General features: G+C 46.6%; 1 pseudogene; it reads left to right on the forward strand.

Annotated features, from left to right (window-relative positions):
- Positions 1-4,683: 4,683 nt before the first annotated feature.
- Positions 4,684-6,018, forward strand: LOC119244049 (immunoglobulin lambda variable 2-14-like; annotated as a pseudogene).
- The last annotated feature ends 8,800 nt before the right edge of the window (positions 6,019-14,818 follow it).

The raw sequence follows: 14,818 nt of genomic DNA on the forward strand, positions 1-14,818 counted from the left end.
GGATTAACTACATGGACCTTTTCTTTTCATATCCCTCTAGGTGACTCCATATCCAGAGAAACTGAACAGGGGGAGGTTTATTTGCATCTGCGGTGTGTGGAATCTTCCCTCTCCATGCTGGATTCCTTCCCTACTAGGAAGGGCTGTTTCCCAAAAGGACCCTTTTTCCTCCAAGGGATGAGATAGCTGGTGGGCATGCCCCCTTCCTCAGGAATCCCCAACATTTTTTTTTCTCATCATGAGCCTATTCCAGTTCTTGCTGGAGCACCTGTTACAATTCATCATAATGACACGTTCACAAGTAGATATGCAGTTTGACCAAGAAGAGTCAAACATCTGAATGAAGGTAGGTTTCAGCCCCAGAGGCACCGGGCCATGATAACTCTGTCCATTCCACCAGAACTTTCCCACTTTTACTTCTGAACGTGACATGTTCTGGCCAGGACCCAGCCCCAGCGCCTCAGGAGGTATGGTCACTGTGATGTCAGGGAGAGTGGGCCTGCAGCACCTGGACTCGCCAGGATTGTTCTGCGTCTGTGCCAGTGTCCTTCCCGAGACTCGCGTTTGTACTGGTGGACTCAGTAAAGTCAACTGCGAGGACAACTTCCAGCCTGGAGCGTTTGATTGGTTAAGGGAAGGGAAGGAGAAATGTATCGTTTCTCCTAGTCTCACTGCTGGTGCTTGGTTATTTCACCTCATTCTCTTCCCAATGCTGAAATTCACATCACATGTGTCCTGGTTCTCAGGCACTTGGACTGGAAGTGAATGAAAACACCTCTGTCCAGGCTCCCTAGCTTGCAGATGGATTTCCTACATCAGGAAACAAGGATCTGATGGGAGGCAATTCCCGATGAGAAGTCATTCTCCTCCTAACCTACCATTTGTTATTTTTTCTAATCTTTTGTAGCCAACCTTCTTAATTTCCCAGTCACACTGACGTCCCCAGCTGTCGGTGTCACACATCAGTGGCTTATCAGTAGCCAGGTCACAGCGCATGGGGACAGGCTGTTGCTCCCGGACACAGGATACCTTCTGGGCCCTCCCCCTTGTGTATGTGAGGCTGGCAGAGGCTGCCCCTGTCTGTAGTGGGTGCGTCTCCATGGAGACTAGCCATGTGGTCAAGGGGTTTTTGTCTGGTTGTCCTTGCACATCTTACACAATGCTCCTTGACTGTGTGGCCATCAGTGGGACATTGACAAAGTGTCTTCGTGTGTCACATGAGACAGATGTCACATTGTCTGCTCTGGGTGAGGCATCCACACATGATTAATAATCCTACCTCCTGGTCCCACAATGTTAGCACAAGGGTATGGGATGCGATTTTCTGATGTTGCTGTCAGTTCTGTGCCCTCAGGAGTCCCAGTTCGAGTCCCAAACTCAGGTATGCAGCAGGGGTCCTCGACCACCTCTGGACTTGCCTGAGGTCAAGCTGATGAGCACTGTTCGTCGTGACACAGCCAGAGCTTTTACCTGCAGTGCTCTACGTTCACAGGACATAGATCCGCAACCTATGATTTGCTCTCAGCACTGGCCTATGCACCTGCAGCGAGTCACTGTGGTTTGTACTGTCCTTTCTGCTCCTGGCTAAGACGGAGTCTCATATCACGTAATGTCATCCTAGGAACCCATCCTGTCACCTGGGCCATTTAATGTCACCTAATCAACGGGGAAATGTTTGTTCACCTTTGCCATATTGTTGGTTAGAAAAAAATTAAACCTTCTTCTCAAATTTGAGGTGTAAGTATTTTCTAGGGTCTACTTGGGGTGGGCCTTAAAAATTATATCAAAAGCAGATTTTCAATCCATTGTCAAAACCACTTGTGAAAAAGCTCTGCAAATATTGCTGAGGGAACAGCATGAAACAGAATTGAGTCCTACCTTTCAGTGTCCACCTTCTCGTACCACTTGGTTTGTTGATGCTCATCTGAACCAGCATAACATTATGTGATATTATGTAATTGGTGTGGTTTTGCCAAACTCACCCTCCCCATTTCTCTCTGTCCTGACATCACATCCCATACCTTCATGCTCTTCTGTGTGTTCGAGAAGCTTCACTCCAATGGCGTGTTTGCTCATCCATCGAAGGTGCTCTGGGAGGGCTGTTTTCTTCAGACATTTTAGCCAAAGCAACATATTGTAACTGACTGAATGATGACACTGATGTGTAGCCTGGTTTGGCAACTGCAATGTCTGCAGCTACCATAGAGATACCTGGCTTGTAGTAGGTTCTAAGAGCTACTTTCTCCTTAGTTATGCAAATGGGGAAAGCCATCAAGCCCATTGTCTCCACTCAGTGTCTTCTCTGCATATATGTAAGCACCCCAGGCTCATCTCAGGCCAAAGCAGAGACTGGAACAGATTGTGGGGGCCCACCTTAACGGGAGATTGAGAGGTCCCATCCCTGTCTTCTGTCCCTGGGAATGGAGGGATTAGCTTTTCTCTGCTAGGTTGGGATCCCCTCTTCGCTTTGTCATTCAGATGCAGGGAGGGTAACTCCTCTGTCTTCTTCTTGGCATCAGGAATCTTTTTCCAGGAAGGGATACTTGGGGGAAGATCAGACTCTGTTCCCCTCCTCTGCTCTAAGGTGGGGTGAGTGGAGTCAGGGTTGTGGTAGAGAAAATGAAGGATGGAGTGAAGATCGAGAGAGAGAGAGAGAGAGAGAGAGAGAGAGAGAAGGAACAGAAATACAACATTAACAGCTGCGGTGGGAGAAGACTCAGGGAGAAATTATTTGAAAATTTTTTTGATTTTAATGTACTCTCCTCAGAAACTGAATCATGGTGTTGCCGTGTCACCCAAATGTTTCAGGACAGGGAGAGGGGCACTGCAGAACACCCAAATCTGCCTGTTTTAAATAGGTCCTGCCATCCACCATATTAAAAAAAACATATAAAACCTTTGTTGAAAAGAAATTTCAATGCAGTTAGTGTGCAATACAGAAAAGACAAAGAATATAGTTCCCAAATTAATCACCCGAAGTTATCCAACCCCTTGTGGGTAAAAGTCTAGCCAAACAGCAGGGGCTTTATTCTTTTTTTTTTTTTAAGATTTAAAAATTTTTATTTATACAAGCACTGGATACAGTCAGAAGCGTGAGAGGGTGAGAGAATTCACCAGAGCCAGAGTAGGGAACAGAACAGGCAGACTGACGAAATACCCTGCTGAGGCGAGCAGCAGGCGGCAGGAGAGGTCTGCAGAGCCATGTGGGACCCTGGCCTGGTGGCTGGGGATCGAACCCGCATTGTAGAAGCTGTGGGCAGCTTCGCAACCCAGTGCTCAACCGCTGTGCCACCGGAGAGGCCTAGTAGTTTGATTTTTTTAAATATGATTGTTTACATCATAGCTTTCTTTTGTTTACTAGTTTTCTGGAATACTGCGTCCTTTCTATAGTTATCTCCTGTGTGCTTATTTCAAAATGGGCTAATTTCAGAAGTCATGTAATTGGTTCTCTTTTCCACTTTTTGTTTAGTTGTTTGTTTCAAAAGCTGAAGGAAAAGGGAGAACTACTTGGAGGGCACTAGGAGGCAGATTTCTCTTAGAAATGTGAGGGAAGAGCAGCAGCTGAGAGAGAACAGGGCAGGGATTTCCTGCTAAAGCTCTGCTGCATCCACAGGACTTGGGATGCACCCTCAGTGTTCACCAGGGGGTAGCAAGGGACTGGGTTTTGGGAACCTTAATTGCTCTGATTTATCCTGAAGTGGATGAAGTCCCATGAATATTTACCTCTGAGATTTTCCTAGGACGAAGCAGGACTCAGGTGTCCTAAAACAGTTGTGTTATTTCAAACTCAGACCATGGAATACAAAAGGAAAAACAGGAAACTCTTTCTGGTTTGCTGTCCCTTTATTTTATTTTATGTATTTTATTTTATTTTTTTAAGATTTATTTGTTTGTTTGTTTGTTTGTTTATTTATTTATACAAGCACTGGGTACAGTCAGAAGTGAGGGAGGGTGAGAGAATTCACCAGAGCCAAAGCAAGTAGCAGAGCAGGCAGAAGGACCAAAGTACACTGCTGAGGGGAGCAGCGGGCGGCAGGAGAGGTCTGCGCGCCATGTGGGGCCCTCCTCCTGTGGCCATGGAGCAGCTGGGGATTGAACCAGCGCTGCAGAGGCTGCAGGCATCTTCACAACCCAGTGCTCAATTGCTGCGCCATCGGGGAGGCCCTTAGCTGTTCCTTTAAATGCAGGTTTCTTTTTCCAGTGACTTTTCTGATTCCCTTTATAATTGCCTCTCCCCGCATGTTCTAGGCTTATAGCTGCATTCAGAGGAGAAATGGCGTTGCATGCTCTCTACATCCCAGATGGAACTTGAACCATAAATTGGTACTTTTCATTTGAAAAATAAATCAGTTTTAAACCCACACAGTAAAATAAAGAGAGAATTAAAGAATAGTCTCACAAATTTTAAAGAGAGAAGGAGACACATTTGTGAAAGTTTCTGTGATTTCACGTCCAGGTTTGGGGAGGTCGGTTTATTTGAACTGTGGAAGTGGTGACATGGAAGAAAATGTAAGAAAGTTGAAAAGAACACATCTGTGACCTAGGACTTGAATCTGGCACTAAGGAAGCAGATTTGCATAGAGGCCCTCCCTAGGCTCAGGCAGGGGGAGGGGATAGGAAACATCTGGGGAGCCAGGCCCAGGTTGGGGCATCAGAAGGCAGAGACCTTGGCTTGTCTCCACCATGGCCTGGACTGTGCTGCTCCTCACCCTCCTCGCTCAGGCCACAGGTGAGGCCTCCAGGGAAGGGACACTGAACACATCACAGCTGACCCTTTATCTCCTGCTCAGGCTCACCTGGGCCCAGACTGAATTCACCTGAGTGTGTTTTTCCTCTTTTCAGGTTCCTGGGCCCAGTCAGCTCTTACTCAGCCTTCCTCAGTGTCTGGGGCTCTGGGACAGTCAGTCACCATCTCCTGTGCTGGGACCAGCAATGACATTGAGGGTTATAACCATGTGTCCTGGTACCAGCAGCTCCCTGGCAAGACACCCAACGTCCTGTTTATGATGTCAGTTCCCGGCCCTCAGGGATAACTGAAGGCATCTCTGGCTCCAGGTCTGGCAACACGGCCACCTTGACCATCTCTGGACTCAAGCCTGAGGATGAGGCTGAGTATTATTGTGGCTCATACAGGAGTAGTTTTTATTACCACAGTGGTGCAAATTCATGGGGAAGTGAGACAAGAACCTTCCCTGTCTCACAGCCTCCACATTGCACAGAAGAGGCTTCCCCCACCTTGTGCAGATGGGGCATCACCCATGTGTGTCGCCTCATGGGGCATCAATCTTGGGAGCTGCAGGGGACAGAGGAACAATAACTCAAAGTCGAAGTAGTAAGACAGAGAGAGAGAGAGGCCTAGGGGGCTACATGTCTGGAGATACTGTGCCAATATCCTGGCCAGTCACTCATATAATTGGTATCAGATTCAGGGAAGGTGTGCAAGTATGTGGAGTAATGTCCTTGGCGGGGATGTGGATTGGAGCTGCATAATAGCCTGTCACAAGCTTGGGGAGTTAATACGGGCTGTTGCTTGGGTATTCCATTGTTGTTGCTGATCAAAACATCCTATCTCTAGTCCCTGTTCACACTTAACTTCCTGTCAAGGTGGTCTAGCTGCTTATGGTGTTGTGGCCATAGTGTCTGCCTGAGGTTTTCAGCAGATACTAATTTCCCAGTGTGTTCCTCATACCAAGACTTTTGTCCAGGTGAGAGGCCCAGCCTCACTCTACATTTAGCTTAACCAGCAGCAACTTTGGTTGCCAGACACAATCCCAAGAACAAGGGGGCTTGGTGGATCCACACAGATGGCCTCGAGACGAAAGTTGTATTTGCTTCCTTCCTTTCCATAACACAATCCACAAAGATCCTTGTCTTGTTTTATGGCTTCAACAATAACTTTTCTCCATAATGATGATTAATCTTAGAAAATACTAAACTTTCCATTTCTGCAGTGACATGAGTCATTTGACATGGAGCTGGGTCTGTTCTCCTGAGTCGAGCTGGTTCTCTACTGCCTGAGATGCTGGAACTTGTCCTGTGTCCCAGCCACGTGTCAGTGTGATGGAGGCCAAGAATAGAAAGCCTGGAATGGAGGCATCCCAAGACCAGAACCTGACCTACACAGAGGTGGGGTAGAGGAAAATAACGTGACCATTAACCCAGCTGTAGTGTCAGCCCCTCAGTCACCAGTGCCTTATCCTAAGGCATAAGAGCCAAGCAGGATCAGACTGCTCTAGGGAGTGTAGTGCAGACTTGAGGGTAAAGATATGGAGATTGGGCCCATCCTGGAATCTCTGATCCTTTCTAGTTTTGCCCAGTTATCCAAAATCAGCAACTAACAGGCCACTCCAAGGAGGAGTGAGCCCCTCCTAAAGAGAAAAGGACTATATCAGTGCAGTTTCTGGACAGGCTCAGGGGAGCTTTCCTACTCCCCACCTGTGACTCTGCAGGTTTCTCTCTACACCAACTCTCTCCTCTGTAGGGCAGCAGCTTTCTGGCTGTCCATGACCTGTATCATGCCGGGGCTTCTCTTCACTGACCTCCTTCAGGGGAGGCCGTTCTCCTCAACGCTGCCCACTTGCAACCATGCAGGACCCTCTCAGCAAAACTCTCCCTTCTGGGGCAGCTGTTCCTGCCCGCTTGTGTCTGTGCAGATGTCTTTAGCTGTTTTATCCCTTCCCTAATAAACCTTCCCTTTAAATATAACTAACATCTCTGTCTCGTGGAGAAACTTTCCTGGGAAACTTGCTGTGTGTTGCAGAAACAGGAGCTCTGGTGAAACTGTTTCAGGGCAGCCCCGATATTGGACGGGTTGCCTGGCTGTGGGTGCTCACCCGTGCTTTTAAAAGGGACTTATTAATACTCTACTACAGGCAACAGAAAAGGTTAATAAAAGGTTTATTTATAAGGGAAAAAGGAAATAAGTAAAATGTACAACTTAGGGAGAAAATAGGGAAATAAAGTTTTTAATGCGTCCTACCCAATCCGACGACCTGGAACCCACAAAGCACTCTCAGAGCTGGCCAGATGCTGTGAGCTGGCAGTGAGCCAAAATGGGGGAGCCCCCTCAAAAGCCCACGTGTCTGGCTTTATACCAACCTGGCTGCTTAACCCCACCCTCAGGTCCCAGCCACATTCCCTTTGGTGGTGATGGGATTTGGAGTTCCCAATGTCTTTGGCATTGGCCTGGGGTGGGTTGGAGTCCACAAAGCCTTATGGAATTAGCTTTAGGACATCCTTTTCCCCCTAACAAAACCTTTCCCAGAGTGAACCCAAGGGCCCCGCACTCCAAACCCACTGATTCCAAAACCGACAACAAATGTAATGCTGTTCCAGTGTGTTCTGCCCACAGGATGTTCTGCTCACAGGATGTGAGTCTCTGTTCAGAAAGTCTAGCATTTTCTGTAACCCCTGTTGTAGAAAACCCCATGTGTTCTCACATTTCCAGGAATCTGTCCAAGATTTTTGATGTTTTCAAGAAAGTGGAGAGAGAATAGGGCCTCTCCTGGGTCTCTCTGCCTTGCATGCCAGTCCACAAATTCCTCTAAGAGGCAATGGGAATTATTTTCAAATATGTGTGTTCAAACACAGTAGCTAGAGGATGAGTCAATAGGATCCTCCAGTCATTGATCTTGTTGATTGTGGAAACTTGAGCATGGCATGGGGGCCTGCTGGTCCAGTAGTGGTAGTGAGATTAAAAGGTGATGATTCATGGCCACCCTGGTGGCTCTAGAGGTTAAGTCTCAGCACTATCAAGCTATGGGCAACCACTGCAGCATGAGTCCATCCCCAGGCAGGGAGCTAACCCACATGGAGAGCAGAACTCTACTGGCCCACCCTTGTTCCCGTCAGCAACATATTTGAGTAGATCTACCTGTTTTGCTCCCCACTCTGCCTCTGGTGCATCTTCTCCCTCCCCATATTGTAACAGGGTGGTCCCCAGGAAAGGGGGAGGTTCCCTGCCCCACCCAAGAGAGGGTGGAGCTGATATCTCTGGTCTACAGCCCAGATGTATGCATAAATAAATAAAAATAAATCTTATTTGTTCCTTAAAAAAGTGGTACTTCAGACTGAAAAAAATCTCGGGACTTGGGGTTGGACTTCCTCAGGACAAAGACAGTTAATACTTGTCATAATTCATTCTTGTTTCTAGTTTTGTGGTTTTCTCTATCCCCCATTCCCTGATATATTGCGTACATTTACGACGCAACTGCACCTGCAATGTAACTTGTTGGGAGTTAATATGTGGCAGCCATGATTATATTTTCATTCAATTTCATCCACATTGACCAGAGTGAGTCTACTCCCACTTCTGGGTTTGTGTTGTGGGGACTGAGGACTGAGAATGAAATGTGAACTAAGCTCAGGGGACAATGTTCTTCAGCTGACATTTGGTAACAAATCACAAGGCAAAGAAAACAAAGAGGGATCTTGAAAGTGTCCACAAACATAACAATTGGTTGCATCAGCACATCAAAGGTCGCATGTGACAGATAGTCTTGAAATGAGGGCCCCAGGGCTGGTGTGTTAGAACTACCCACCTCACTCCAGCCCCTCCCTCCATAGCCTGCAAAACAGGATTTTACCTGCTGCTCCCCACTGGGTCATTCAAACCTACTGAGCTCCCTCTCCTTCTGCCAAATATTTTATTTCACCATTTTGAAAAACAGACTTCTTTAGTCTGCATCTCACAATTTCTTTTTAATGAAACTTGTTACATGACATGCTTTAATTTCCATCCGGTGTGTCTTGCTGGCTGACTAGAGAATCCCTCATCTACACACTAAAGAGGAAACAGCTTCTGGGGTGGGTTCAAGGGCAGACTCTTAGCTCACCATGTGGCAGGACACATTTCATTCAGGAGGAGACCCAGGGAACAGGGACAAAGAAATATAGTGATGAAAAGGAAATGGGGGAACCTTGTATTGATCTAGAAGAGAGAAATAGGAATGAAAAAGAATCCACAAAGCTGAGATTTTCAACTACACTCAGCAGCCTTATCTGGCACTTGTGTCATACCATATGCTGCCCAGCAGGGGCCAGCAAGGGCCTGGATGGGGGAAACTTCCTGGTGTGGTTCAACCTGGCCTGATTCAGTTCTAGGAGCTGCTTCCCTCTGATGCCCCTAGTGTAATTCACAAACAGAGTCACACATCTGTTGTACCCCAATAGTTCTTTTTATCAGGACCGGGAAATGAACCAGATCTCAGTCTCAGGTCACAATGTCAGCCCACTGCACACACGTGGGACATAGAGGCTTTTGAGAAGAAAGAGTGCGAGGTGAAGGGAAGTGAGAAGTAACCAACTTTGGGTTTCATCGTGGGAAAATGAGTGATTGGAGCTCCTCGGACAGCCTTGAACCCTGTCTTTCCCACACTCCTCAGAGCATGGAATTGCCCCAGATTCTCAGTCAAGGAGCAGTCATGAGTCTGTGGTGGAAGCACAGGGACACCCCCGGGGGCTCTAGCACTGCCACAGGCTCAGTCTGTCCTGACTCAGAAAGTGCAGCACAGGGGGCAGCACTTCAGTGCAGTGCTGCCATGCTAGGGTGCAGAGGAATCTAGAGTGCAGGAACAAGTCAGAGTCGGGTAAGCAGAAAACAGATACAGAACAGATATTTTTGGAGGATCCTCTCTTGTGAGACAGGAGTAGAGGATAAGAGAGTTTCGGGGAAGTCAAACCCAGAGATCTTAGGTTATGTCCATCATGACCTTACATTCTCCACTCCCTAGTCACTCGGGGCACAAGCAAGGTCCCCAGGGAACGGACCCCAGGGACATGTCTTGACCTTCTGCGTCTTCCACCCCAGGCTCACCTGGGCCAGCACTCAACTTACCAGAATTTGTTTTCCTCTTTCCAGCTCTCTGAGTCTCCCTCAGTTTCAAGGTTCTGGGACACTGGATCACCATTTCCCCTGCTGAAGTGACATCAGGTATCAACCTGCGGTGTATCCTGGTGCTGACAATACTGGGTTGAGCCTGGTCTCCTTATTTCTGCCCTCCGGACTCTGGCCCAGGCGTCTCTGATCACTTCTCTGGTGTTGAGTCTCCCTGACCCGCAGTGGCTCCTCCTGAGTAGGAGGCTGCTCATCACTGTCCTTTATTTAGGAGGCCTGGCACTTTCCACAGTGTGCAAGTTCATAGGGAAGGGAGGCCAGAACCTACCCTGTGCTCACAGGCTCCCGCCCTGTTCTGAAGATGCTGCCCCAGCCTGTGCAGAGGGATCTTAACACACATGGCCTTGGAAATGTGGTTCCCACAGCAGCTCCATTGTCATCCCCTGACACCAAAATGAAAACAGCCACTATTTTATTGTTTTGGGAAAAAACTGCATTATTTTGGTCTCTTTATCCCAGTCACTGAATATGCAACCTTTCCCAATTCTTCAAATGCCCTTATGGAGACATGTTGGGGCCAGTTTTCCCAGTTGTCCGCCCTTTACATGTATATCCGCCCTTTACATGCTCTGGTCTCCCACGCCTTTGCAGCCCAGTCTGGACTCAGTTGTTCAGCACGACATCTCCTTGTTCACTCTGGTTTGCCCTGCAGAGTCAGTGTGGCCTTTCTTGGTGCCTCCTCTTCCGCACATTGTTGCTGATAGGAGAGAGGCTGTTGCTGCAAATCTACGATGAGCTTGCAAATTGTGTCTTCTCTTGACCTTTTGGGCAGTGTCTCTCATTTCCACACATAAATGAAATCAATCGATGTTTCTCTTTTTTCTTCTTTTTCGCTTGTCATAGTCCCTTACAGCTCCATCCATGTTGCCACAAATGGCCTAAGTTCACTTTTTTTTTTAATCACAGAGTAGTATTCTATTGTGTATATATATATATATCTCACCACTTTTTTTTAATTTTTTTTTACTATTTTATTTTATATAATTCTTACCTCATTTTTCATTTTTGCACAATGTATGCATTTTCATTTTGGTTATATTCCCCAAACAATTGCACCCCCCCTTATTTTGACCCTAGTCCTTCCTCTCCCCTCCCGCCTCCCCATAGTGTGTCTCTGGTTTATAGCTGCTTGTTGACTTTGATTTTCACTTTGTGTTAATTGGTCTTTTTCCTGGTCCCTTATTTAGGTTTTCTAAATTCCTGCTATGAGTGAGACCATCAGGTATTTTTCTTTTTCTTTCTGACTTATTTCACTGAGCATGGTCTCGTCCAGCTCCATCCATGTTGCTGCAATCTGCACATGTTTATCTTCTTTGATTGCTGAGTAATATTCCAATGTGTATATGTACCACATATTCTTGATTCAGTCATCTGGATCAAGATTTTGGGCATTTGGGTTGTTTCCATAACTTAGCTTTTGTAAATAGTGCTGCTATAAACATAGGGGTGCAGGTGCCCCTTGGAATTAATGTTTCTGTGCCATTTGGGTAAATACCTAGGAGTGGAATTTCTGGCTCACATGGATGCTCTATGTTTAGTAGGTCCAGAAATCTCCACACAGCTCTCCATAGTGGTTGGACCAGTTTGCACTCCCACCAGCAGTGCAGGAGAGTTTCTTTTTCTCCACAACCTTGCAACATTTGTTGTTGATAGTTTTTTTAGTATGTGCCACTCTCACTGGTGTAAGATGGTATCGCATGGTAGTTTTGATTTGCATTTCCCTGATGACAAGTGATGTTGAACATTTTTTTCATATGCCTCTTGGCCATTTGCATTTCCTCTTTGGAGAAGTTTCTTTTTAGCTCTTGTGCCCAAATTTTTTTTTTTTTTTTTTTTTTTTTTCTGGTGGGACCCTTTCCAGTGGCCAGGGAACAAACTGGCGCTGCAGAGGCTGTGGGCATCCTAGCAACCCAATGCTCAACTGCTACGCCATCAGGGGAGGCCCATCTTCTGCCCATTTTTTTTTTTTTTTTAAGATGCTTTATTTATTTATTTGTTTGTTTGTTTGTTTGTTTGTTTGTTTGTTTATACATGCACTGGGTACAGTCAGAAGCGCCAGAGGGTGAGAGAATTCACCAGAGCCAGAGAGGGGAGCAGAACAGGCAGAAGGACCGAAGTACACTGCTAAGGGGAGCAGCGGTCAGCAGGAGAGGTCTGTGCACCATGCGAGACCCTCCTCTGGTGGCTGGGGAGCAGCCAGGATCAAACCGGCACTGCAGAGGCTGCGGGCAGCTTTGCAACCCAGCGCTCAACCACTGCACCACCGGGGAGGCCCAATTTTTTCACTGGATTACTTTCTTTGTTTTTGTTGAGTCTCATTATCTCTTTGCAGATTTTTTTGATCATTAGTGTTGTGTGCAAAAATTTTCTTCCAGTCGGTGGAGTTTTTCCATGTTGTTGTTATTGTCTCTTTTGCTGTGCAAAAGCTCTTTAATTTGATGTAGTCCCAGCTGTTTGTCTTTGCTTTCACTATCAGTGCTTTGGGTTATGTGTCTGTAAGATGTCTTTGAGGTGCATGTCATGTAGTGTTTCGCCTATATTTACTTCTATATATTTTATGGTTTCAGGTCTTATGTCTAGTTCTTTAATCCATTTTGGGTTGGTTTTTGTGCATGGTGTGAGGTAGTAGTCAAGCTTCATTCTTTTGCATGTAGTCACCCAGTTTTCCCAGCAGCATTTATTGAACAAACTTTCTTTGCTCCCATGCATATTCTTTGCTCCTTTGTCAAAGATTAGTTGACCATAAATCTGTGGGTTTATTTCAGGATTTTCTATTCAGTTCCATTGGTCCGTGTGTCTGTTCTTGTTTCAATATATATCACAACATTTTGATCCATCAGTCTGTTTGGGGCATCTGTCAAAATAGGTGGGGGAAGAGTAAAAGGGACTATGGTGATGGCCACAGTCAGATGTTGTAGGAGAACTTCAGGGAGATCACCTGAGCAGAGAAACCAATGCTGTGCAAACACGAGCAATGATGCACGAAAATAATAAATAGAAATAAATATGCAAATATAGTATATATGTAATAAATAAAAAAGAGGAGCAGCTGAGGACTGAGGATAAAGTACATGGACCTTTTCCTTTAATATATCTCTACGTGACCCCTTATCCAAAGAAACCGAACAGGAAAGAAATTTAGTTGCATCTGCGATGTGTGGGATCCTCCCCTTCCATCCATGGATTCCTTTCCTGAAGTATCCCGCAGCATGCTGACTCCTTACTCGTGAAGGCTGTTTCACAAAAGGCTCCTTTCTCCTCCAAGGGAAGATTCCTGGTGGGCATGTCCCCTTCCTCAGGAATCCCCAACATTTCTGGGGAGGCAGGAGGCATGAGTCCTCATTTGCATGAGGTAATTCCAGTTCTTGCTGGAGCGCCTGTTACAAATCTTCATAAAGACACGTTTAGACGTAGACATGATTTGACTTGGAATGTTCAAGTATATAAATGAAGGTAGGTTTCAGCCCAGAGCCCTGCATGAGACCAATGTTTCCACCTCACCAGAACTTTCTCAGTTTTAAATCTGAACATGACTGTTCTGGCCAGGACCTAGCCCCAGCGCCTCAGGAGGAAGAATCACTGTGATGTCAGCGAGAGTGGGCCTGCAGCGCCTGGACTCACCTTATGTTCTGCGTCTGTGCCAGTGTCCTGTCCAAGACTCGCGTTTCTAACAATTCATCTCTTTCCCTTGTCTCACAGCTGAGCTGGATCATTTTACCTCATTCTCTGCCCAGTGCTGAAATTCACATCACATGTGCCCTTGTCCTCAGGCATTAGAACTGGAAATGAATGAAAATGCCCCCTGTCCAGGCTCCTAGCTTGCACATGGCAGCTGATGGGATTTCCCAGGTCATATCCTCAGATGGGATCTGGTGAGAGGCAATTCCTGACGAGAAGTCAATCTCCTGATTTTCCACCAGTAATTATTTTTCGAACCTTGTGCTGCCCTCTTCTTATTTCCCCAGTCAACAACCAGTACCTTCACTGAACTCCCACAGGCTGGGTGGTATCACACATCATGGCCATCAGTATCCGGGTCACAGCACAGTGAGGATGGGCCGCTGCTCCCGGACACAGAATAGCATGCTGGGTCCTGGCCCTTGTCTTCTGTCCCTGGGAAAGGAGGGATTAGCTATTTCTCTGCTCTGCTGGGATCCCCTCCTCTCCTTGTCACTCAGATGCAGGCAGGGTAAACCCTCTCCTGTCTTGGCATCAGGAATCTTGTGCTCCAGCAAAGGATTCTTGAGGGAACATCAAACTCTGATTGCCTTCTCTGCTGTAAAGTTGTGTGATTGGAGTGAGGGGTGTTTGGAGAGGGAGAGTTTAGGATGGAGGGCAGATTGAAAAGGGAGAGAGAGAGAGACAAAGAGGGAGAGAGAGAAGTAAAAAAATGTGACATTTAGGGTTGGGAGAGGAAGACTCAGGTGGAAACTGCATGAAAGCTTATTTCAATTTAAATATACTCACCTCAGAAACAAAGGTGACAACTATCTCTAACATCCCTGAATGTGCTTTGGAGTCTTTGAGACAAATGAAGTGGCTCAGCTCCCCAACCTGAGCTTGCCCCTTGATTCGCTCAACAAGCAAACATCAGAGAGTGGGATATTGGGGTCCACTACTGAGTCTTCAACAGACCAGACATGCAACATTGGAGAAAAATGAGAATTTCATCGGGAGTAAAAGCTTGCACAATGTCACTGTGACAGAGAAAATATGGACGATATAAGGAACAGAGCGGCTGGGGAATGCTCTACTGAGGCAGTGAGGAAGTAGAGTGGGCAGTTGTGGCTGCAGAGAGACCACATCATGCCTGAAAAGTCCAAATATGGAGACATCGCCGGTGGTGCATCGGGTTGAACGCTGCACTGTGAAGCTGTGAAGCTGCGAAGCTCTGAAGCTGTGAAGCTCTGAAGCTTTCCATAG

This window comes from Talpa occidentalis, unplaced genomic scaffold (assembly GCF_014898055.3).
Source record: "Talpa occidentalis isolate TD23 unplaced genomic scaffold, MPIMG_talOcc4v2.1 talOcc4.14, whole genome shotgun sequence".
Lineage (NCBI taxonomy): Eukaryota > Metazoa > Chordata > Mammalia > Eulipotyphla > Talpidae > Talpa > Talpa occidentalis.